We start from the raw sequence: 26,304 nt of genomic DNA, 5'->3' as shown, positions 1-26,304 counted from the left end.
CTTCTTCAATATCTCCTTCGTATAGCTTTCTTGAGAGATGAAAATTCCATCCTCTATTTGCTTCACTTCTAGGCCCAAGTAGTATGACATGAGCCCTACATCTGTCATCTCGAACTCACGAGACATATCTTTCTTAAAATCTTCAAATAAACTTGGGTTATTACCCGTGAAAATAAGATCATCAACATAGTAAGATATCTTCATTAGTATGAACTTTAAGGTAAAGAACATATTCATGGAGACAACGAGTAAACCCATTGTCTTGAAAATACTTGTCGATGCAACTATTCCATGCTCGTGGGGCTTGCTTTAATCCATATAAAGCATTATTCAACTGTAACACTTTATCTTCATGGTTTTTGATCACAAATCCCAGTGGTTGTTCAACATAGACTTCTTCTTCAAGATAGCCATTCAAAAAAGCTGACTTGACATCTAGTTGATGGATCTTCCACTTCATTTGCACCGCCAAAGAGATAAACAAACGAATCGTCTCCATGCGGGCAACAGGTGCATAGACTTCTTCATAGTCAATGCCTTGCCTTTTCTTATAGCCTTTAGCCACAAGTCGTGCCTTGTATCTCTCCACATCTCCATCAATATTTTTCTTTGCCTTGTATACCCATTTAACTCCAATTGCTCGATGACCCTTGGGAAGTGTTGTTAACTCCCAAGTGTTGTTCTTCTCTACTGACTCGATCTCCTCCTGCATGGCTTGTCTCCACCTTTTGTCTTCAACAGCTTCATCAAAGTTCATTGGTTCACTATCAGCAAATAGACAATATAAAAAATCAAAATTAGTAACTTCCTCTGTGTCCTCATAGAGTTCTTGAATACTCCTTGTCCTTTGCGGTTGTTCATTTGAACTTTCTTGAGAAGAGAGATGCAACATTTGTTGGAGAAGGAGGTGAAGTTTTATCCTACACAGGTTCCATGGTCTCTAGTTCTTCTTCATCACCAAAGTATGGAAGAAAATCATATGAAGTTTCTTCCTGAGCTTCCCAGTTCCATGCCAATTCTTCATCCAATTCAACATCGCGACTTACCACCATCTTGCCGCTACTTGGGTTGTATAGCTTGTAGCCTTTTGAACTCATATCATAGCCAACAAACACATGATTGACACTTCGATCGTCAAGCTTTGCTCTCCCTTGACGTGGCACATTAGCATAGGTTATGCTCCCAAAGATTCTCAAATGCTTGATACTTGGCTTTCTTCCACTCCATGCTTCTTGAGGGGTTTGATCTCTAACATTCTTTGTTGGAGACCTATTGTCCAAATAAACTGCACAAGATACAGCTTCTGCCCAAAATTCTTTGGGTATATTTTTAGCTTTTAACATACATCTAGCCATATTAAGAATCGTTCGATTCTTTCTCTCTACAACTTCATTTTGTTGGGGTGAATAAGGTACCGTTAGAGGGCGACGAATTTCATGAGATTTACAAAAGTCATTAAATTCTTTTGAAGTAAATTCGCCTCCTCTATCGGACCTTAAAGCTTTTATTTCATAGTCACTTTCTTTTTCTACAAGTACTTTAAAATTTTTAAAAGCTGCAAAAGCTTCAGATTTTTGGTTCAAGAAATAAATCCAAGTCTTTCTACTAAAGTCATCAATGAAAAGTAGAAAGCATTTACTTTTACAAAGGAAGGTAGATTGATTGGTCTACACACATCAGTGTGAACAAGCTGAAGCGGCTTGGTTGATCTTGACATGGCCTCCTTTGGAAAATTCCTCCTTGCATGTTTTCCAAGAAGACAAGCTTCACACAATTGATTGGGATGACTTATTGATAGTATCCCATGCACCATGTTCTTTTCTCCCATTGATTTGAGCGCTTCAAAATTCAAGTGCCCAAATCGCATGTGCCAACACCATGATTCATCTTGCACATTAGCCTTCAAACACTTTGCATCAATTGTCTTAAGATTCAGAGAGAATAATCTATTCTTAGCCATATGCACTTTAGCAATTAGAATTCCACTTGAATCTCTAAGCCAAAGATGTACATTTTTCTTGTGGATGTCATATTCCTTTTCAAGAAGTTGGCCCAAACTTAAAATATTACTTTTTAATTTTAGGATATAATAAACATCTTGAATTAACTTGTGACTATCATCTTTACAGGAGATCGGAATCGTACATATCCCTTCAATTTGAATCTTTGAGGTATATCCAAAGGATACATTACCTCCCACCGTTTTATTAATCTCCACAAACTTCTCTTTGCATCTACACATATGATTGCTTGCTCAATTGTCCAAATACCATAAGCTGCAATCATCCATGTCTTCTTCCTTGAGTGACATCAACAACATTGACTCAACTGCTTCTTTCTTATCGTCAATAAGGTTAGCTTTTTCTTCAACATTGCTACGACATTCCCAAGAGTAATGGCTAAATTTATGACAATTATAACACTCAATTTTGGATTTGTCATACCTTTGTCCATTATTTTCTTGGTAGTAGCCATGTCCTCTTCCTCCTCTATGTCCACGGCCACATCCTCTGAATGTTTGGTGGATTTTCACTTCATTGTTGAAGTTGTTACCGTTACTTATTCCTCTTCCATGACCACCACGGCCTCGGCCTCTCCCGTTTCCTCGATAACTCTTTTCACCTCCATAATCCGTAAAGGATGCCTGAGTTTTAAGAAGTTACTCCAATGGCACTTCTTATCTCCTCTTGATCTTTTCTTCATGGGCCTGTAAAGAACCCTCCAATTGCTCTACCATCAAAGAGTCTAAATCTTTAGACTCGGAAGTATGAAATTTTAAAAATTAATTGTAACTTTTTAAGAAAGATGATACTCCAACTTTCTTATGACAAATAAGAATTACAAAAGTAACTGCAACAGGAGAAATTGAAGTAAAAACTTCGAAAAGATCGATATTTACCGCATTCCTAATATCATCTTATAAGAAGATAATTTGTATTAACTAATAAGGCCAAATAATAAATACAAAAATAATAATATACAAGATTAATTATAATTGTAATTTTATCCATCCACTTAAAAAGTTTAAAAGGGGCAATCAACAATTTGTGTTTGAGCTTCGTGTTTTTGTAAGAGTAGACAACACATATGTATTTTTATTTGGAGTTTATTATTCAAGCTTTTTAGATTTATATACTTAATTTCTTTTTTACCAGATAATATAGCCAACTCATGTAATTTATTTTTTCTCGAGATATTGTTGATCTTAATAAGACTTTAACCGAGGCAACTATTTACATTAATCTATATTCGATATGGATACCCGAAATATAATTTCTTATCTCTATGTATATTAAAATCGAGTAATTTAATTTTTCAACTTGCACAACACTTCTCATTCCAATCTAGGGTGTGTCACGATCTAATTAGCTTGAAGCGAAACTACTAAAACATTGAAAGAACTACAAAATCAAAGTTGTAAAAATTGATTCAGTTAAGTTTCAGTGGACTACTATTTTAATTATCTACTACTTTGATCTGTGATTACCTCAACTAAATCCCTAAAAATAACCCATTTACTTGCTATCAGCATTGGAACCTCCAAAAACAGTGCTGAAACAACTTGAGACTTATATGGCGAGATTTTTCTGGGGATCAGATGAAGGTAAGCAAAAATATCACTGGAGTTCATGGTCCAATCTATGTTACCCTAAGGAGGAGGAAGGGTTAGGGTTTAGAAGTATTATGGATGTTAGTGAAAGTCTGACTATGAAGAGGTGGTGGAGGTTCAGAACCTACAAATGCTTATGGTCAATTTTCTTAATGGCCAAATATTGTACTAATCATCCTGTTTCTGTTCATGCTCATATTTCTCAATCTCATGCATGGAAGAACTTACTCAAAATCAGAGATAAGGTGGAGGAAGAACTACTATGAAAAATTAATGCTGGAAATAGTAGTTTTTGGTGGGACAATTGGTCTGAAATGGATGTTGTGGCTCAAATCATTCATAGACAAGACATTAATAGGGTCCAGGTTGTTAGAGATGTTATTACTGATGATAAATGGGACGTGGATCAATTGCAGTTACCAGAGTTCCTTACAGAACAAATTCGATCTATTGGCATAGGGAACCAAAGTTGTTATGATATACTAGTTTGGATGCCTAATAGTACTGGTAACTTTACTACATCTTCAGCCTGGGATAGAGTTAGACAAAGAAAAGATTCTTGTATCTTCTTGAAGAAAATTTGGCATAAGCAATTAACTTTTCAAATGTCTTTTCTGCTATGGAGAATATTGAAAAGGAAATTATCTTTTGATGATATAATTATTAAGTTCGGACTGAGTATGGTATCCAAATATTTCTGTTGTGTTAACACACAAAGAGAAACTCTTCATCATACTTTTATTAGTGGTACGGTAGCTGAACAGACTTGGAAGTTCTTTGGGAGACCGCTCGGTATTACATGGGATGATATACCTATCAGAGTTATGATATAAAGATGGTGGGACATCAAACCAAAAAACTCTATTCATCAAACTATTCTTCAGATAACACCTGTGGTAATCTTTTGGGAGATATGGAAGGCCAGGTACTTAGTAAGATATGGCGATGCTAGAGTTTACTTGAAGAGAATACTTTACCAGATTTTATCCCACTTGAAATGGGTGATATCAAAGGCTAAGTGTAATAGGCAGTGGGCAGGGAGTTGGGTAGATATCTGTCAACGAGTGTTATTACTCATTCTTAAAATTAATTACATAGTTGTTAAATGGCATAAACCTCCTGAATATTGGCTTAAGATTAATACTGATGGAAGCAAAGACATGGATGGAAATTCGGGTATTGGTGGCATTTGCAGAGATCACAGGGGTAAGCTAACTATGGCGTTTGCTTCTTCAATTGGCAGAACAAGTAGCAACATGGCTGAAGCTAGTGCAGCCTTAGCGGGGGTGGAATTGTGTAGTCGCAATGGTTGCAACAACATTATACTGGAGTGCGATTCCCAGCTTGTGGTTGATTTGATCAATGGTAAATCAAAACCTCCTTGGCAAATACAGGGCATTATCAGACAGATTCAAGACATTGCCGGTCAACTCAATTGTATTATTCGCCATTGTTATAGAGAAGCTAATCAAGTTGCGGATGCATTAGCAAAATGGAGCATTGACAATGAAGAATTTCTTATTTTCTCCCATCATGATCTTCCTTCTTCTACAGTTGGACTTTACAGATTGGATTACATCCAGATGGTGTCACTAAGGCATAAACATAGGAAGAATACATTTTTGTGAAGAGTTTTTGTTGATTGGTAGTATGCCAAACTGCACAGAGCACTTTTGTTTATGTATGTAATGCATAAGGGCAGTAAGTAGTTAGTAAATAGGGGCATTTGTTGCCTTCTTTGTGTGAGGTAACAACATAGGCCCTCTTCATATTTTTGTACTCTTTGTTGGTTGAATGATAGGGCTACGCCACCATACAGCGTAATTGTTAAAAAAAATCCCTAAAAAGTAATATAAAGTAAGAACTATGTGATTAATGATTGGTAACAAGCTGATAACAAATGATTAAAAAAATTACTTATCTTAATAAGAAATAATAATTATTTGGATTACATATTCATATTTAATAGGAATAATTTTAGGGGCCTAATTATCTACTCTAGAATTAAATAGAAGAAATAGAATAAAGGACAATAAAAGAATAGGGAAAGAAACTTGATACGCAAGACTCCAAGGGAAACGCGGGTATTAATCCTATTCCCAATCAAATTGGGTATTAGTCTCACCTATTTAACTCTGTAAACACTAAACCCTATAATCTCAACAACTTTCATTCTACAACATGTCTCATACTAGTATGCTGCAAACAAGAGATCAAGTGCCCAGGCATATGGCTACAACAGCTCGAATGAGTGTCAACTATAGTATCATGCCTCATTGTTCGTGGGTCCCACCATCAGCTCCCCATAGTATTCTTGATAAACTTGATGCAGAGATAGAAAAAGAAGAGTTTGGGATTGAAGAAGAAGAAGAAGAAGAAGAAGAAGAAGAAGAAGAAGAAGAAGAAGAAGAAGAGGAGGAGGAGATAGAGGAGTTTGGGGTTGACATATATGATAGTCTTGATAGAGAAATAGAAAATGAGTTTGGGATTGACATATCTGAGTATTTAGAAACAAGAATATTTTATGCTCCAATGTGTGAAGATGAGGAAAAAGGATGCTTGTTTCATCTGTGCATATGAATATGAAGATGAAGATATCATTGGCACACTTCAATGTGGTCATGACTTTCATGAAGATTGCGCCAAGAAATGGCTACTGACGAGGAAGAAAGCATGTCCAGTTTGTAGCGATCCAGTTTTGCCCACCTCATCACTAATCTTGTGAATTCAATGATAGCTTCAGTTTTGTATTACTCATCGCAGTGACCTATAAACCTTTTAGTCTTTAAGTGATTCTGTAAAACATTAGACATGGGATTAAGAAGAAACCCTCCCTAAGAGGTGGGCTTCTTAATTCCATTAAGGCAAGTATTATTCGCAGGTTTTGTTTGTGTTCTAGTTGAAGTTTTGTACTAATTTTCTTGGTGATTAATAAAATAATTTAGTTAGTTTGACTCCTCGCTCTATTTTTTCCGTTTTTCTTCATTTCTCTTCTCACCCAATAATGCTAATTATATTGCTGGAGTTTCTATTTTTTTTTTCCTTTTTCCCTCCCATAATTTCATTCTTTTTCCTCTAATTATTAAAAAAAAACTTTTGCACGAACTTGATCTGCTTGAAAAATATACAGAAACTTGATATGTGATGAGTATTTAATACTTCCTCTTCCCTATTTCCCTCGACATATTCGCTATTTTAGAATTAAATATAAATATGGCATCCTTTTTACGGAATAACAATGAGATTTAGGGACAAAACGGGTACATGCTAACAGACATTGTATAGAAAAAATCCCAGAAATACTGTAAAGTACAAGGGACAGTTTATGCCATAAGAATCAACTCAAGAAAATCCAAGGTGTAGAAATTAACATGTATAAAATATTACTATCAGTTTAGCAACTTTTTCAAAACTTACTGTTTTATATATCTTTCTCTCGCTGTCTCTTTTGCTCATGAAAACAGTGTGTGAATTTCTTATGGTAGCCACCTTTGTTAAATATTCACTGTATTTTCTTCAGCTAAATAAGTGATAGTCAATGCTTTACCACCTTTTTTCTGATGCAGGTTATGCCAAAAGCCTTTAGGCTATAAGAAAGAGAAACCCAAGGATTGGATCCTCTTAGTTTACTTATCAAGCTTGTACCAATTCTGTATTAGTGAAACTTAACCTATTAAACCACTATCTAGGTATTCGTTATTCTGTAGGCTTTGTTTCTTTATACATAGAAAAGGATGTTACATAGAATATTGATAAGTTATGTGTATTGTTATGTTTTGATGATCTAACAAACTTAATGATAAGAACCAGATCGGGAACGTGTCACATATCCTCAAGGTGCCAAAGCACAACAAATGTCAAGTTTGGGCACAAGTTCCAACAGCTAGAGTCAAAGAGACGACAGAGGGAACAGATGGACATCAGTTCCCTTGCTGACTGTACTAGTCCACTGCTCACAGCTGTAAAGCTGCTGCAACTGTTCCTCTGCACACACGCAACAGTGTGAACAGTACAACAACCACTTTATGAGGAATGCCTTGTACCGGATGTTTGCTTGCATCATCTAAGTGACATCATGAAGCAATGACGAAAATACACACTTGCACATCCGAGAATTAATCAAGTTTTCTCTCAAGTGTGTTGTCATCTTGCAAGTGACTTCCATGCTTCAAGAACAAAGAACAACATAAAGAAGGACCAATTTCCAGCATTGTGTTATTATATGTTCTTAGTTGTGTTGCACCTTTGTTAGAGTGATTTACTTGTAATTCCTACTTAGCTTAACTAGAAGCATTGTGTAAGAAACTATTTGTAAAACCATAAACCTTGTGTTTGTGTCTTGGCTAGAGTTAGTCGAGTTGAGCTTTGTAATAGAGTTATTACAAAGTGTCTTGTAATAGAGTTATTACAAGTGAGTGAGGGATTAAGAGTTTAATTCCTAGGTTATAATAGGTTATAATCTAAAAGTTTCTCGGTTAGTGAAGTTGAAATCCTACGAGTGTAGGTCGTGGTTTTTAATCTCGTGAGCTGGGAGATTTTCACGTAAAACTCTGCTGCGTCATTTAATTATCTCTTATTGTGTGTATTCTGTGGGAACTGATAGAGAACCAGGTTCTCTATACAGTTTGGTGGATCCTAAGTTTTTATCAATTGGTATCAGAGCAGGTTCTTTCTATCAGGCTAACACCTAGAAAGGATCCAAGTGGCTGCTCCACCAAACTTTGACGAAAGTCAATCAACCTACAGATTACCAAGATTCAATGGACAGTACTATGGATGGTGGAAGACAAGGATGCATGATTTTATCATGGCTGAAGATTCAGAGCTCTCGGATGTTATCTGCAATGGACCCTTCGTCCTTATGAAGACCATTGGCAAACCAGCAGTGATAGTTCCCAAGACAAGTAAGGAGTACAACGATGCTGACCGCAAAGCTATAGAGAAGAACTTCTGAGCAAAAAAGATCCTCATCTGTGGTATTGGACCAAACAAATACAACAGGATCTCTGCCGGTCAATCAGCCAAGGAGATTTGGGAAGCTCTCCAAACGGCACAGAAAGGAACAACTCAAGTCAAGCAGTCGAAGATCGACATGCTCAACACTGAGTATGAACTCTTCAGGATGAAGGATGATGAATCCATTCAGGACATTCACACTCGATTCACCTCCATCATCAATGAGCTTCACTCTCTGGGAGAAATCATTCCAAGGAATAAACTTGTCAGGAAAATACTTAGTGTACTACCTGGTTCCTGGGAAAGCAAGGTCAATGCTATCATAGAGGCAATGGATCTGCAAAGGCTGACCATTGATGAACTCATTGGAAATCTGAAGACATATAAAATGAAGAAAAAGAAGGACCATGAAAGAAGAGAACCCAAGAAGGAGAAGAACCTGGTCCTCAAGGATGTCAATAATGACTCAAGTGGAGAGGATGCTGACATGGCCTATCTAACAAAAAGATTTCAGAAAATGGTGCGCAGAAATGGAGGCATTCCAAAAAGGGGTAGCTCCAGCAGACCAAAAGGCTATGACTTGTGTCATAAATGTGGAAAGCCAGGACATTTCATCAAAGAGTGTCCTTTACACAAGCAAGATTAGTACAAACACAATACAGACAAAGCAGTGAAGAGGAACAAGGTTCCTGACAAAAGATTCTAGAGACAAGAAGACACTGACAATGTTGTGAAATAAGCTCTTGCTGCATGGGCAGATTCTTCAAGCGAATCTGGAGAAGATGATGTACAAGGTGATACCTCCATGGTGGTAGTTGAAAGTGAAGCAGCTGAATATGATTCTATCTTTGCCCTGATGGCAAATCTGACGATGATGAAGATGACGATGATGATAATGATGATGCGGGAGCAGTGAAAGAAAGCAGCCCGAAATGGTATATGGGTAGTGGTTGCTTTAAGCATATGACTGGAAGCATCGATGATTTTCTTTCACTCAAAACCATGCAAGGATGGAGTGTGTCCTTTAGCAATAACATAAAGGGATACAGTCTGGGAGTATAAAGATTTGGAAAGACGCTCACTCACTCAATTGAGAATGTGTATTATGTGAATGACTTGAAATATAGCCTACTGAGTGTCTCTCAAATCTGCTACAAAGGAAACAAAGTGGAATTTGTGTCCAAAACCTGCACAGTCATAAATTTTGTGACTGGTGAAGTGGTTCTGGTGGCAAAAAGATACAAAAATATTTATGTTGCTGATTTTCAGTCCTTGCACAATGGGGATCTTACATGCTTGAGTGTTATTGATGAAAATGTTGAATCGTGGCACAAAAGATTGGGTCATGCAAGCTTTACGTTGCTGAACAAATTGGTCAAGAAGGACCTGGTGCGTGGACTACCTATGTCAAGTTTCAAAGATCACAAGGTGTGTGATACATGTGTCAAAACAACTGTCACAATGCAAGCTCATACCAAATATTGTCTGCTTTGGTGCAATAGACCTTACAAATTTATTTCTTGGATTAGGTCATTATTGAGCCTATAATCGGCCTCCCTTATCTCATATTGATGTGGTATTCGCTTAAAATATCATGTGCACCTTTTCTTCGAAAGCTCACCAACCTAGAAACCCGTCAGTTCTCTCTTCGACTCGCCCTCGTCTGCCCGCCCTCTTTCATAGGCATCAGAAACTTGATATGTGATGATTATTTAATGTCTTTGTAAAATTATACTCCCTCCGTTTCAATTTATGTGGACCTGTTTGACTGGGCACGGAGTTTAAGAAAAAATGAAGACTTTTGGAATTTGTGGTTCTAAACAATTCAAAAATAGGCTCGGAGTATTTGTGTGGTTATAAAAACTTCTCATTAAGGGTAGAATTGTAAGTTTAAGCAAAATTGTTTCCAAATTTAGAAAGGGGTCATTCTTTTTGGAACGGACCAAAAAGAAAATAGGTTCACATAAACTGGAATAGAGGGAGTAGATACATATGTAGTTTATTATTCAAGCATTTTAGATTCTTTTCAATAATTATTATTTTTTAACTGATAATATAGTCAATTCATGCAATTCATTTTTTTTCGAGACATTATTGATTTTAAATAAGATTTTAACCCAGGTAACTATTCACATTAATCAATAATCAACATGGACACTTGGAAGTTAATTTCTTATCTCTATGTATATTAAATTCGAGTAATTTAATTTTTCAGCTTGCACAATTTCTCCTAGCACTTATCATTTCAATCTAGGGTGTATCACGATCTAATTAGCTTGAAGCGAATCTACTAAGACACTGAAAGAAATACAAAATCAAAGTTGCAAAAATTAATTCAGTTAAGTTTCAGTGGACTACTATTTTAATTATCTACCACTTTCATCTTTGATTACCTCAATAAAATCCCTCAGGTAAGAATTATGTGACTAATGATTGGTAATAAGCTGATAACAAATGATTAAAAAATTTCCCTTATCTTAATAAGAAATAATAATTATTTGAATTATATATTTTATGTCTAATAGGAATAATTTTAGGGGGTTAATTATCTAGTCTAGAATAAAAAGCGAAGAAATAGAATAAAGGACAATAAAAGAATAGGGAAAGAAACTTGGTACGCAAGACTCTAAAGGAAACGCGGTATTAATCCTATTCCCAATCAAATTGGGTATTAGTCTCACCTATTTAACTCTGTAAACACTAAACCCTATAATCTCAACAACTTTCATTCAACATGTCTCATACTACAACTATGTTGCAAACAAGAGATCAAGCGCCAAGAAATATGGCTACAAGAGCTCGAATGAGTGTCCGCTATAGTATCATGCCTCATTGTTCGTGGGTGCCACCATCAGTTCCTTATAGTATTCTTGATAAACTTGATGCAGAGATAGAAAAAGAAGAGATTGGGGTTGACATATCTGATCAGTATAGTGTTAATCATTATGCTTTTCCGGTGCCACAATCTGATGATAATCTTGATGATGAAATTGAAGAAGAAGAGGAGAAAGAGGAGTTTGGGGTTGACATATATGATAGTCTTGATAGAGAAATAGAAAAAGAGTTTGGGATTGACATATCTGAGAATTTAGAAACAAGAATATTTTATGCTCCAATGTGTGAAGATGAAGAAAAAGATGCATGTTTCATCTGTGCATATGAATATGAAGATGATGATATCATTGGCACACTTCAATGTGGCTATGACTTTCATGCAGATTGCGCCAACAAGTGGCTACTGACGAGGACGAAATCATGTCCGTGTTGTAGCGATCCAGTTCTGCCCATCCATGATTAATCTTGTGAATTCAATGATAGCTCTAGTTTTGTATCAGTATTATTGTTATTACTTTTATTTTTACTCATCGTAGTTACTGACCTATCAACCTTTTAGTCTTTTATTTTTAGTCATAGCTGATTTGAGTTTCTTGTGTTTAAGTGATTCTGTAAAACTTTAGATATGGGATTAAGAAGAAACCCTCCCTAGGAGGTGGGCTTCTTAATTCCATTAAGGCAAGTATTATTAGCAGGTTTTGTTTGTACGTTCTAGTTGAAGTTTTGTACTAATTTTCTTGATGATTAATAAAATAATTTAGTTAGTTTGCCTCCTCGCTCTATTTCTTCCGTTTTTCTTTATTTCTCTTCTCACCCAATAATGCTAATTGCTGGAGTTTCTATTTATTTTTTTTCCTTCCCATAATTTCATTCTTTTTCCTCTAATTATTAAAAAACAACTTTTTCACGAACTTGATCTGCTTGAAAAATATACAGAAACTTGATATGTGATGAGTATTTAATACTTCCTCTTCCCTATTTCCCTAGACATATTCGCTATTTTAGAATTAAATATAAATATGGCATCCTTTTTACGGAATAACAATGAAATTTAGGGACAAAACGGGTACATGCTAACAGACATTGTAAAGAAAAATTCCCAGAAATACTGTTAAGTACAAGGGACAGTTTATGCCATAAGAATCAACTCAAGAAATCCAAGGTGTAGAAATTAACATGTATAAAATATTACTATCAGTTTAGCAACTTTTTCAAAACTTACTGTTTTATATATCTTTCTCTCGCTGTCTCCTTTGCTCATGAAAACAGTATGTGAATTTCTTATGGTAGCCACCTTTGTTTCAACTACAAGATCACAGTGTGCGCACGTCATGAGTTACCTTGACGCCTGGTATTTAAATCGAGAAGGATAAGGATTAATCTATTATTTATCGATGTTTAAACTGTATTCAAATTGGCTGCCCGATATTTTTCAGTAATAAAAATAAATAAATTTTTAATTGATATCAAGTCCTTTTTCCATCATTGATATAAAGTATTCATGCAACTGATTTTTCCCCTTTGTTGTGGCTATTGAGATATAATTTTTACGGAAAAGGTCCAAATATGCCCTTATACTATACGAAATTGAGCACATTTGCCATTCATTAATACTTTAGCTCAAATATGCATTTATCATCACATAGTTGGTCCATATGTGCTCTTAGAGTTACACAGTAGGCCCATATATGCCCTTTTCGAAACAGAATCCACCCAAACTAATTAGCTCTTTCGTTAATTGTATTAAAATGTTTTACAAACACTATTTCTTTTTATTAGTACTTTTTTTTCTTTACCTTTCTCTTTTCTTTCATCTTTTTTCTTTTCTTCTCTTTTTTATTTTTTTTTCTTTCTCCCTTATCCGATTTCCTCCATTATTGATGTCTTCTCCATTTTTATCACCAATTTCACTTGACAAAACTAATAAATTCCAATTACAAAGAAAATTCTCCCATAAGAATATTTTTATAGATCATATGTTTTTCAATTTTTTAATTTTTACTGAACATATATTTAGTTCTAAAAAATTTAACAAAGTAAGATTGAAATAATATTTATGTAACAAAAAATCTGAAAATCCAACAAAACCGAACAATCCAAACCGATATAATTGGTTTGGTTTGATTTTGATAAAAAATCGAACCAACCCGTTCCATGTACACTCCTAATTTATATAGTTAATAAAAAATAGAAAATGTCCAGCTGAAAAAAGACTAACAACTCAAATTTATAACACTACAACTTGAACTCTAGGCTTTTAATCATTAAATTATATTTCTGGAAATAATTTAAATATTTTGGTCTTTTGAGTATTGTTAAAGGTTGAGATATTTTTATTATTTTAAATTTTAACCATACTTTTTGAAATAATTTAATTTCATTTATTTAGAGGATCAGTGAAATTGGAACTTGATTACCTTATGGGAGAATTTTCTTAGTAATTGAAATTTATAAGTTTTGTCAAGTGAAATTGGTGATGAAAATGGAGAAGACATCAGTAATGGAGGAAATCGGATAAGGGAGAAAGAAAAAGGAAAAGAAAAAAGAGAAAAAAAGAAAAAAGATGAAAGAAAATAGAAAGGTAAAGAAAAAAAAGTACTAATAAAAAGGAAATAGTGTTTGTAATACACTTCAATACAATTAAAAAAAGAGCTAATTAGTTTGGGTGAATTCCGTTTCGAAAATGACATATATGGGTCAACCGTGTAATTCTAAGGGCATATATGGACCAACTATGTGACGGTAAGGGCATATTTGAGCTAAAGTATTAACGAATGACAAATGTGCTCAATTTCTTATAATATAAGGGCATATTTGGACCTTTGTCCTAATTTTTAATCGTTTGTAAAATACTTTCATTTGTATATAAAGTTTTACTTAAAATGCCACATGTTTTAGACTGCATTGAAGCTTGACAACCCAAAAACGACAGTTACACTTTTAAGTGACTCCAATGGTTTGCCTATCTGTTGACCAAAATTCACCTTGTCTGTTTTTCCATATGCTTTCTCACATAAAACCTAAAAGGCAAAAATTAAAAGAAAATTAATTTCCATTTACCTTACCACTTGAATGGATTAAAACAATGTAGTCATTACCTACTAAAATTCAGACAGTTAACACTTCAAATGGTTGTTTACCACATTAGTTAGTGAAACAATCGAAATAATCATATGTGATTTTACTTTCCTAAACCACACCAGCTTTTTTTCTAACTTCAACATTTGCTGCTCTCACCTTTGCACCTACCATTCTAGTTCACTGCTATTAATTTGTTCAAGTTGTTCTACACTATTTTCCTGTTTCCCTATTTATTGATTAATTTTCTTTTAATTTTATGAATATCCTTTTGTTATATTCTGTTTTAAAAGTTCAAGAATTAATTATAGAATACGACTACTTCACATTTTTTTGATTTTTGATGATTTTTTGATATATAGAACTACACCGAGTCGTCCAAATTGGGACCGGAAGCATATATTGTTATTCTGAAATCTCTTATTTAACGGAAGATACTATATATTGTGAAAAAAAACGTTTTTCTATATTATTATCTGTTTTACTTTTTGACAAAATTAAATTTCGATGTAAAATCGCATCCAAGTTGACTTTATAGTGAATTGTACATTAGGGATTACCAAATAAATTCTTTCAAAAACCATGTGTATCAAAAAGAACGAATTAAGCCCACAATGGTATGATCTAGTGATTGCTGATGGGAATTGAAGATCATATAAACCTTGGTTTGAATCCTAACAAAAACAATAATAATATGTAATACCGATACATATCTATCTAAATTTTCCTGAATAAAACCGATACTTATACTAGTAGAACTATAGAAGAATACGTACGCTCAATAGAATAAAGAGTGAGTAGCTTCGTATATTTTAAAATAATACATTTTTGTTATCACAAGAAATATGAAAAGCAGCTGAGAATGTAATAGGGCCAACTAGGGGTGTACAAAGAAAATCGATAAACAGCACCAAACCGATAATCCGAGTTAAATCGGGAAATAAACACTGATGTGGTTTGGTTTGGTATTGGAAAATAAAACCTGGCCATAATTAGTTTGGTTTGGTTTTTAACTAAAAAAAGTCAAACCGAAACTAAACCAAGCCGATAGTACATTTATATAATTTTTAAAAATATTTTATACATATAAATATTTATTGTAATGTAATTTATAAATATTTCTTAAACTTTTTCACAGTTTTATCTTTTAACGTATTATTTCAAGTTTAGACTTAACATTCTTGAATAGTAAATAAATTTTATAGCTCATAAATGTAGTAACTCAAACAAAGTTCAAATCAATACTAATACTAACAAAATAAATTCAATTCAATACTAGGAATGACGATAATGTTGGATAATTATTTTAGTTTTACATTGGTTTATAATGAAAATGCATAACTTAGTTTATCTTTTTCTTTAGTCCTTAGTTATGTAATTAATATTAGTACTTATTAGCTATACTTATTTTAGCATGACCTATATAGTATTTTTAGATTATGTTAATTTTTATTATGGCTTATTAATTAGCAATATTTATTTAATGTAATTTTATTATTTTACCTTTATTATTGAATATTTTAGTATAATGCTATGACTTATCTAATATTATTGTGATAGTTTCTTGGAAAACACATTATATAGTTGTATTTTACTAGGACTTAAGAAATATTTGGAGCACAAGTTAAATATTTTATGCTATGAAGACTTTACCAGAAAAAACTCGAAAACCCGATAAAACCCCGAAAAACTCGAGAAAAACTGAGATTGAAAAACCCGACTTTGTTGGTTTGGTTTGGTTTATAAATTTAAAAATCCGACACCATTGGTTTGGTTTGATAATTAAAAAATCCGAACCAACCCGACCTATGTACACCAACAATAGTTCAATGACATATTGTAATGCCCCGTAAACTTTTGCCAAGAAATTTAAAGTTTCGTGGTGCCAAGGTAGGCTAATGTATTGTATTTTCGGACTTATTGGGTTGAACAGTGTGTTGGGGAGTTGAATCATTTCGACCTCGCAAAGCCAGGTATGTAGCGCGCTAGACCGTGTTATATCCCTCGCGAAGCCAGGTCTGTAGCGCGCTAGACCGTGCTATATCCCGTGCGAAGCCTGGTATTTAGCTCGCGAAGCCTGGTCTGTAGCTCGCTACAGAGTGTGCCTGGCCTGGTCTGTAGCCCGATCCGGAATTTGGAGGGTTTTCATAACCCGACCCCCATTTCATTTAACTCGTTTAGGGTTCATATTTTTGGGTATTTTCTGGTGTTTTAGAGAGAGGGGAGAGCGATTCTAGAGAGAGGAAAGGAAGGACTAAGGATTTCACTACTCTACCTTGAATCAAATCTTGAAATCGCATCAAAGGGTTGCTAGAGCTTCAAAGAGGTAAGAATTTCTTTCCTCAATCATTCAATTTCGAAATCTAACTAGAAATGGGTAATTAGTAAGATGATTCTTGGATGCGAGAGTATTAGTTATACATACTTGTACTAATAAGGTTGTGGGAAGATTTTTAAGTTCAAAGGGGTAAAGATTGGGTGACAAAATGATAGAAATCTTCAAAGACTTTAATTGAAAATTTGAAGGGAAATCCATTGTCAGAATTTGATAATTTTTGTATGGTTGAACTCGTATCAGAACGGGTGTTCGGATTTCATGGGCTTTTTTCGGAATTCGAAACGTGGGTCCCACTGTCGATTTTTAAAATGAATTTTGGATTTTAATATGAAATATTAGTAATTTCATATGGAATTAATTCCTACGATTCGTATTGAATATATTGAATTGTTGTGACTAGATTTGAAGCGTTCGGACACGAATTCGTGAGGCAAAGGTGTATTGGAATTTTGAATTTGGTTATGAAGCGAGGTAAGTATCTTGCCTAACCTTGAGTGAGGGAATTATGCCTTAGGCATTGAGTCTTATGGGGAAATTGTGTGATTGAAAGCCGTGTACGCAAGGTGACGAGTACGTACTTGGTTTATATGTGTAAATTATATCGGTTAAAATTCGTAGACACCCTTATGTATTAAATTGAAAATAGTAAATCCTTGAATTGTCATGCCTCATTCCTTGTTTGTCGAAATTGTATTTTATATGATAATGTGGTGTTATTATCACTTGGATTTTTATGTGAATTCCGTGTGCTTGTTGATTTGATAATTTTTCTTGGAATTAAATTCATTATTGAATTCTTATCTGTAAATAATTATTAAATGTTTAAAATGAGGCATTAATTTATATTTATTAAAATCTAGATTAAAGAAGTCGTTGTCCTATGCCGAGTTACGTTTCCAGATCTGTTGTTGTTTTGAGAATTTATATACGTTGTGTGGAGCCTTGGGCTGTTTTTGAGAAATTTATTGATTTTACTATATCATGGGAATTGGTTGTGGTCATTGGGCAAATTGTGATATAAATTGATTGTGTTATGTTATCGTGATAATATTTCATGTAAATTGTTGTGTGATTTGAGTTATTATTATGAGGATATAAGGGTGGCATTTCACTGTGGTTATGTGTGTTGGGATATTGTCTGGGCGGAGTGATAAGGGTGGCTATTATACAGAGCGATAAGGGTGGTTGTAGGAGCAATAAGGGTGGCTATTGATATTGTCAGGGCGGAGGGATAAATGAGGCTATTATAGGAGTGATAAGGGTGGCTATAGGAGAGATAAGGGTGGCTATTGTCAGGGATGATATGTGATGATGTTGAGTTATTGTGTTGGTATTGTTTATGTGATGATGTGGGGTTATTGCGTTGGTAATTTTCATGTGATGTTATGATTTTTCTTTTGTTTATTTTTATATCTTATGCAACTTGTTTTGTTGTTTTGGTAAACTTGATAATAGTCGGATCTATGTTGAAATTGGGAGCCTGTGGCTATTGCCAGGCGGATTATGTTATATGGGATTGGGTTGCACGCTGCAACATGTATGATTAATGTTATATGGTATCGGGTTGCACGCCGCAACAAATATGAAATATGGGCACGAGGTGCCGGGAAAAATATGATGATGATATTGGCACGTGAGTTGTCCGTGCGATTCTGATAGAGATATTGGCACGAGGTGCCATAAAAATATGAAAGTGGGCTGAGACCCGTATTTTATGATTATGAGATGAGGTATCACAAGGTAACTTTTATTTGAAAGGATTCTATTCAAAATATTATTTGAAATAATTATATTCGAAAGACATTTATGTGAAAGAATTATATTTGAAGGATATTATTTGAAAGAATTATATTCGAAAGATATTTATTTGAAAGAATTATATTTGAAGGATATTTAATTGAAAGAATTATTTTCAAAATATATTTTTTGGAAAGGATTATATTTTAGAGATTTCTATTGAAAAATTTATAGATGAAAGATGTATACTTTGAAGGACTTGATTATTGGTTGTACTTGTGTTCATTACCTGTTTGAGCAATATTTATGGAGTTCTTGCTACCTTGCTGCTTACATCACTAATTGATTATTGTTGTCACTGCTATTTGTTTTTTTATATTTTTGTATACTATATTGCACAGGTTATTAGACTAGTGAGTGTCTTGACTGTACCTCGTCATTACTCCACCGAGGTTAGTCTTGATACTTACTGGGTACCGACTGTGGTGTACTCATACTACACTTCTGCACATTTTTGTGCAGAGCCAGGTATTGGAGATATCGGACTTTGACAGAGTTAAAGTGTGATCGCAAGGATTCAAGGTAGAGCTCATTTGTCGTCGCAGTCCCTTGGAGTCTTTCCATTTTATTGTACTGTTAATTATTAATCAAACAATATTAAGTATTCAATCCTTGAGATCATTTCATGTATTCAGTTAAAGTTCGTGACTTAGTATTACCAGTCTTGAGAGGTTGTTTGTAATTATTTCCGCTGTTAGTTTCTATTAAAAGAAATGGCTTGGATTGTAATTATAATCGTCTTACTTAGTCTTAGAGACTAAGTGCCATCACGATGCCTGTGGTGGAATTTTGGGTTGTGACAAGTTGGTATCAAAGCTCTAGGTTCGTAGGTTCTACGAGTCACGAACGAGTCTAGTAGAGTCTTGCGAATCGGTACGGAGACGTTTGTACTTATCTTCGAGAGGCTACAGAACTGTTAGGAAAATTCCAGTTCTTTCATTCTTGTCATGCAGAATTTGTTGAATTTGGAATTTGAGCCTTTGTATCTCTATTCTCTCACAGATGGTGAGGAAACATGCTACCAGGTCAACTGACCAGGCACCCACGTATTTTTCTAAGGCCGTAAGAGGACGAGGCCGAGGAAGGGCACGTACCGCGACTAGAGCACCTGTTAGAACAGTAGTTGAGGAGCCGCCAGTAGCTCCAGTTAGGGGACAGGTACCAGAAGCACCTGTTGTTACCCCCGGGCTTCAGGAGACTTTAGAACAGTTCCTGAGTATGTTTAGTACATTAACTCAGGCCGGATTGATCTGTCTTGCACCAAATATTTTGCAAATTGGGGGAGTAGCTCAGACTCCTACTACAACTCCAGAGGAGCAGGTTCACATTGGTCAGGTTTCGGATGTAGTACCGGTATAACCTGTTATTCCAGTTTAGCCTGAGATTAGGCCAGGGGCATCAGAAGAAGAACAAAAGAGACTTGAGAGGTTTAAGAGGTATAGTCCACCTACTTTCAGTGGCACAGCTTTAGAGGATGCCCAAGGATTTCTAAAAAAGTGTCACCGTATTCTCCGCACCATGGGTATTGTGGAAGTGAGCAGAGTTTCCTTTACTACATTTCAGTTGTCAGCCGCAGAGTATCAGTGGTGGCAAGTTTATGAAGAAGGTAGAACAGCAGATGCAATACCACCAACATGGGATCAATTTTTGAAATGTTTTTTGAAAGAGTTTGTTCCCCTGACTCTCCGAGATGCATGGCGCACAGAGTTTGAACGATTGCGTCAGGGCACTATGATAGTGTCAGAATATGCTATCAGGTTAAGTGAATTAGACCATCATGCACTTATCTTGGTTCCTACAGTTAGAGAGTGAGTCTGCAGATTCATTGAGGGGCTCGATTATGATCTTAAAATATGCATGGCTCGAGAGTTGCAAACTGATACTCTACTTCAGAAAGTGGTGGAGATTGCCAGGAGGATTGAGGGTGTTCTAAGTGAGGAAAGGGAGTCTAAGGAGACCAAAAGGTCTCAAAGCTCTGGAGGGTTCAATGGATTTTACTCTTCAGCTATGACCCATTATGGCGGAGGCTCGAGCAGTCAGCCAGCTCAGTCTGTACATCAGATTACTCGAGGTGCTTGAGTAAGTTCGTATAGTGCACCACTGACATAAAATTATTACAATGATTATTCCAGTTATCCGGCACAGACTCAGTACGAGCAGCCGCGACCTCAGAAGGATTGCTATGAGTGTGGCGATACTAGACATATCATGAGAGATTGTCCCAGACTTAGGAGAGGTAGATTTCATCAGAACACTCAAGCTATGGGCCCTAATGCAGTTACTACCCCACATACACAACCAGTTAGAGGTGGAGGACAGGCAGGTAGAGGGCGCCCTAGAGGGGGAGGCCCAACCCGTTGATATAATTGCTATGGTGTGGCTGAAGCCACTACACCAGATGGTGTCATTACAGGTATGATCCTGATTTGTTATACAAGAATATTTTTCCTTATTTTGATTCGGTTCTGAATATTAAGGCGAGTCCTCCTATTATGCTCCTCTTATGGGCGAGTTTCGTAACTTTGTGACCCACTTATATGTTTATCCCTGTTGGGAGATTTGATAATGTTAGCTCGTGTCTATCATTTTTATTTTTTTACACCATTGAGGGCTATAAGTCCAAAAGTTATTTCTATTACTCTCTACATTGGGTTTTGATGTGATTTCTTAACAATTGAATTCAATTTTATGAATTATATGCCCTACCGGTATGGGGTTTCATTATATGTTGTGAAAATTATTTACAGAACTTATTCAAAAGAAGAAAGAAAGGAAATGGAAAATTTTTGTTGGTACAATGTGCAAAATACTTGTGATTCAGAGGTGAGGACGAGATCCTCGCATTTTTATATGATGTGAAATATTTAAATCAGACTACAAGCTGCAGTGGAAGTTATATAAGGACGAGGTCCTTGTGGTTAAAAGAATTATGTGTTTAAATTCTCCCTTTGTGAAATTACAATTTGTAAGTATTAATAGGGAGTCATGCCTGTTAGGCTTATGTGATAAATTCTTGTATCTATTTTCTGTGCATATTTAGCCATATTCGTGCTATGAATATTGAGTGTTAGCTTATGAGGTGAGTGCACATGTGACGTTAAATGTGACTCGTTAATTTAGATAAATAATTATGAGTTCTTCATGCCTTATGCCTCGTTGTTAGTAAAATGAAGGTTTGAAAAGAGATTTTATTTAACATGAGGTTAATTGGCGATGTTGTAACTGATTATGAACAGATATTAAGACTAGAGATGTGGTTATGGGCATACATATGATGTGTGCGTAGGCACGAGTTGCTACAGCCGGTTGAAGGCTCAAACATGTCAAAGAAGAATCATCATTTAATGGTCAAATATATTGGGTAGGAAATTTTATGGTCATATTCATGCTACAACATCTTAAATTGTTGAAGGTAGCCAAAGGTCTAGTTTGGGTATTCGGCGTATAGATTTAGAGTTGAAGAAAATGAACGGGTTATTCCCACGATTTTCTCTGTGGATATATTGGGTGAATTGCTAATAAAGGTAAAATATGTGTAGTCACATTGGGCCTTATGAAATCTGAAAATAAATAGGCCAAACTATGAGCATGATGTTTTCCCTATCATTGTCCTCCATGTACCCGGTGTTTCATGTGTATATGTCTAAGAAGGTAGTTGGAAATCCTTTATCCATCATTCCGGTGGAAGCTAGTGGAGGTGAAGTAAATGAATAATTGGCCTATGAGAGGTACTTAATTGTCATCCTTGTTAGATAAGTTCGAAAATTGAGATTTGCCTTTGTCGAGTGTTATGGAGAAGCATGTGAGTCGAGGAGGCCACCTCGAAGGCCGAAAGTGTTAAGGAAAGAAAATGTTTACGCTTGATTGTATAGTCAAATGATTGTGGATCGAAAGGTACTTCTATGTGTTATGATTCAAATAGATACAGTTCATGTCCAGATGCCACTTTTGTTAATGTAATGTCAATAATGTTGAAATTTATGTTATTGGTATGTTGTGATGCTTTATCGACTTGTGGATGTGTTGTTAGAAGTGGTTTTGGTATTTCCCTGGCAGGTGGATAGGCCCAAATACAGAGAAGACTCTGCCGAAATTTTTGAAAAATTTGGGAGTTAGTAAAATTTGGGAGCCTAAGATGTGTGAGAGAAGAGATGTGTTATATTAGGTGTTTGGGGAGAACTCTAATTCTCATTTGAGGACGAATGATCCTAAGCGAGGGAGAATGTAATGCCCCGTAAACTTTCTTCAAGAAATTTAAGATTTCGTGGTGCCAAGGTAGGCTAATGTATTGTATTTTCGGACTTATTGGGTTGAACAATGTATTGGGGAGATGAATTAGTTCGACCCCGCGAAGCCAGGTTTGTAGCGCGCTAGACCGTTCTATAGAGCTCGCGAAGCCTGGTATTTAGCTCGCTACAGAGCTTGCGAAGCCTGGTTTGTAGCTCGCTACAGAGTGTGCCTAGCCTGGTCTGTAGCCCGGTCCAGAATTTGGAGGGTTCTTATAATCCGACCCCCATTTCATTTAACTCGTTTAGGATTCATATTTTTGGGTATTTTTTGGTATTTTAGAGAGAGGGGAGAGCGATTCTAGAGAGAGGAAAGGAAGGACTAAGGATTTCACTACTCTACCTTGAATCAAATCTTGAAATCGCATCAAAGGGTTGCTAGAGCTTCAAAGAGGTAAGAATTCCTTTCCACAATTCTTCAATTTCGAAATCTAACTAGAAATGGGTAATTAGTAAGATGATTCTTGGATGTGAGAGTATTAGTTATACATGCTTGTACCAATAAGGTTGTAGGAAGATTTTTAAGTTCAAAGGGGTAAAGATTGGGTGGAAAAATGATAGAAATCTTCAAATACTTTAATTGAAGATTTGAAAGGCAATCCGATGTCAGAATTCGATAATTTTTGTATGGTTGAACTCGTATTGGAACGGGTGTTCAGATTTCGTGAGGTTTTCCTGGATTAGAAACGTGGGTCCCAATGTCAATTTTTAAAATGAATTTTAGATTTTAATACGAAATATTAGTAATTTCATATGTAATTAATTCCTACGATTCGTATTGAGTATATTGAATTGTTGTGACTAGATTTGAAGCGTCCGGACACGAATTCGCGAGACAATGATTTATTGGAATCTTGAATTTGTTTATGAAGCGAGGTAAGTATCTTGCCTAACCTTGAGTGAGGGAATTACCCCTTAGGTATTGAGTCTTATGTGGAAATTGTGTGATTGAAAGCCGTGTACGCAAGGTGACGAATACGTACTTGGTTTGTATGTGTAAATTATATCGATTAAAATTCGTAGATACCCTTATGTATTAAATTAAAAATTGTTGGAACTTAGTAAATCCTTGAATTATCATGCCTCGTTCTTTGTTTGTCAAAATTGTATTTTACATGATAATTTGGTGTTATTGTCACTTGGAATTTTATGTGAATTCTGTGTGCTTGTTGATTTGATAATTGTTTTTTGAATTAAATTTATTATTGAATCCTTATATGCAAATAATTATTAAATGTCTAAAATGAGGCATTAATTTATATTTATTAAAATCTAGATTAAAGAAGTCGTTGTCCTATGCTGAGTTACTTTTCCATACCTGTTATTGTTTTGAGATTTTATATACGTTGTGGGGAGCTTTGGGTTGTGTTTGATAAATTTATTGATTTTACTATATCATTGGAATTGGTTGTGGTCATTGGGCAAATTGTGATATGAATTGATTGTGTTGTGTTGTCGTGATATTATTCCGTGTAAATTGTTGTGTGATTTGAGTTATTATTATGAGAATATAAGGGTAGCATTTCATTGTTGATATTATGTGGGTATAAGGGTGGCATTTCACTGTGGTTATGTGTGTTTGGAATATTGTCTGGGCGGAGTGATAAGGGTGGCTATTATACGAAGCGATAAGGGTGGCTATAGGAGCGATAAGGGTGGCCATTGATATTGTCAGGGCGGAGGGATAAGGGAGGCTATTATAGGAGTGATAAGGGTGGCTATAGGAGAGAGATAAGGGTGGCTATTATCAGGGATGATATGTGATGATGTGGAGTTATTTTGTTGGTAATTTTTATGTGATGATGTGGGGTTATTGCGTTGGTAATTTTCATGTGATGTTATGATTTTCCTTGTGTTTATTTTTATATCTTGTGCAACTTGTCTTGTTGTTTCGGTAAACTTGATAATAGTCTGATCTATGTTGAAATTGGGAGCCTGTGGCTATTGCCAGGCGGATTATGTTATATGGGATCGGGTCGCACGCTGCAACATGTATGATTAATGTTATGTGGGATCGGGTTGCATGCCGCAACAAATATGAAATGTGGGCACGAGGTGCCGAGGAAAATATGATGATGATATTGGCACGTGAGTTGTCCGTGTGATTGTGATAGAGATATTAACACGAGGTGACGTGGAAATATGAAAGTGGGTTGAGACCCGTATTTTATGATTATCAGATGAGGTGTCACAAGGTGACTTTTATTTGAAAGGATTATATTCAAAATATTATTTGAAAGAATTATATTCGAAAGACATTTATTTGAAAGAATTATATTTGAAGGATATTATTTGAAAGAATTATATTCGAAAGATATTTATTTAAAAAAATTATATTTGAAGGATATTTAATTGAAAGAAGTATATTCGAAATATATTTATTGGTAAGGATTATATTCTAGAGATTTTTATTGAAAAACTTATAGATGAAAGATGTATACTTTGAAGGACTTGATTATTGGTTGTACTTGTGTTCATACCTGTTTGAGCAATATTTATGGAGTTCTTGCTGCCTTTCTGTTTACATCACTAGTTGATTATTGTTGCTATCACTGCTGTTTGTTTTTCTATTATTTTTGTATACTATATTGCACAGGTTATTACACTAGTGAGTGTCTTGACTGTACCTCGTCACTACTCCACCGAGGTTTGTCTTGATACTTACTGGGTACCGACTGTGTTATACTCATACTACACTTCTGCACATTTTTGTGCAGAGTCGGGTATTGGAGATATCATACTCGGACGAAGTTAAAGTGTGATCGCAAGGATTCAAGGTAGAGCTCCTTCGTCGTCGCAATTTTTTGGAGTCTTTCCATTTTATTGTACTGTTAATTATTAATCAAACAGTATTGAGTATTTGATCCTTGAGATCATTTCATATATTCAGTTAGAGTTCGTAACTCAGTATTACCAATCTTGTGAGGTTGTTTGTAATTATTTTCGCTGTTAGTTTCTATTAAAAAAATGGCTTGGATTGTAATTATAATCAGCTTACTTAGTCGTAGAGACTAAGTGTCATCACGACGCCTGTGGTGGGATTTTGGGTCATGACACATACATATTTGGAAATTTTGCGGATTTTCATATGATGAATTGGATCTTTCCATTCTAATTAAAGATATCGAGTTTCAATCACCGAATATAAAAAGGTTGCAATACAAAGTCTTTTAGTGAATTGATCGATGTTGGGCGTATTTTATATGTTTTAATGTTACCTTACCCATGTTTTAACTACTTTTTGGTGATATTGTAAGGTGAATATGCCTAACTTTTATTAATGATTGATTTTTATACTAACTGAGTGGTGTGTGGTAGTTCAGGACTTTCTGATACAAAAATATAACAAAACTAAGCTTCGGTTTAAGGAACAAAGTGTGCAAGCTTTGCTTGTAACTTAGCAT

The sequence above is a fragment of the Nicotiana tabacum genome, chromosome 21 (genome assembly GCF_000715075.1).
Source record: "Nicotiana tabacum cultivar K326 chromosome 21, ASM71507v2, whole genome shotgun sequence".
Lineage (NCBI taxonomy): Eukaryota > Viridiplantae > Streptophyta > Magnoliopsida > Solanales > Solanaceae > Nicotiana > Nicotiana tabacum.
The sequence above is the reverse complement of the archived record's forward strand: the minus strand, read 5'-3'. Positions refer to the sequence as shown.